This window comes from Macrobrachium rosenbergii, chromosome 12 (assembly GCF_040412425.1).
Source record: "Macrobrachium rosenbergii isolate ZJJX-2024 chromosome 12, ASM4041242v1, whole genome shotgun sequence".
In the NCBI taxonomy this organism is placed as follows: domain Eukaryota; kingdom Metazoa; phylum Arthropoda; class Malacostraca; order Decapoda; family Palaemonidae; genus Macrobrachium; species Macrobrachium rosenbergii.
In genome coordinates this window covers 77,090,631-77,091,759 of record NC_089752.1, presented here as the reverse complement: position 1 = coordinate 77,091,759, position 1,129 = coordinate 77,090,631, and positions in this window count along the sequence as shown.

Below are 1,129 nucleotides of genomic sequence, written 5' to 3'. Positions count from 1 at the left end.
ATAAAAACTCCATTAGATACCATCCAGTTTGAATGAGGTCCTTTAGTAATTCTACTAATGCACAGAACAATTGTGTATGTGATAAAGTTAATATATATATATATATATATATATATATATATATATATATATATATATATATATATATATATATATATATATATATATATATATAATTTCAATGAAGGACACCTCTTCCAAGCCAACTCTCCTTTCAAGAACATCATTTTCAAAAGATGTTAAAGTAAAATCATTTCATATCACTGTTGACAGTAACAGTCGATCGTGAGAGAATTTGCCTTCTACAAAAGATTCTTTTATTCTTTCCTTTGGCGTGTCTTTTCTTTAATTCCTTCCAGACCATGTGACTTTGTTAAAACCTGTTCCAGGTCACTTCACCGCACTTGGAGCCAAGCCTCAATCGTGATGTTATTATTATTAATAAAACAGTTTAACCAGACCACTAAGCTGACTATCATCTCTCATAGGCTCAGCTCCGAAGGATTTGGATGAAATGACAGGTCTATGTTAGAAGCCTAGCACTAGAACCAAATATAGGTCATTTGATATAGTGGGATGAATGAATGAGAATCAAATTAAAACTGCACAGAGGCACACACTCACAGTGAACACACTCACACAATAAATACATACATACATACTATGTATCCATATATACTACCAAAAAGATATATTAATATATTAATATTTAAAATAAACTAAGAAAATTTTCAATTCTGAATATGAAAACCCATTACACCCATAAGGGTTTTTGTATTTCTATTATTTGCCTTTTATATTTTATCAATTAAATCACAGCTCCTCATGAACATAAAAATTGGTATTACTGAAAATGTAACAGATTCTGACAAAATTTCCTTCATTGATCTACTTCCAAAATTTGATAATCGCTGCAGGTTACATTTTGGATATTCACACAATACATGTTTCACATTTATCAACACTTTGCAATCTGGGCATCTGAGAGGAGGGCCACATGGACTGTTCATGAAGTGTCCATGTGTCAAATGAGTATGGCCTATTCGAAGACGCATCAGAATTACTTGTGTGTCTCTCTCTCTGATATGATGAACTCCATTTTCCAACATTGAATTTTACCTGTTTCATT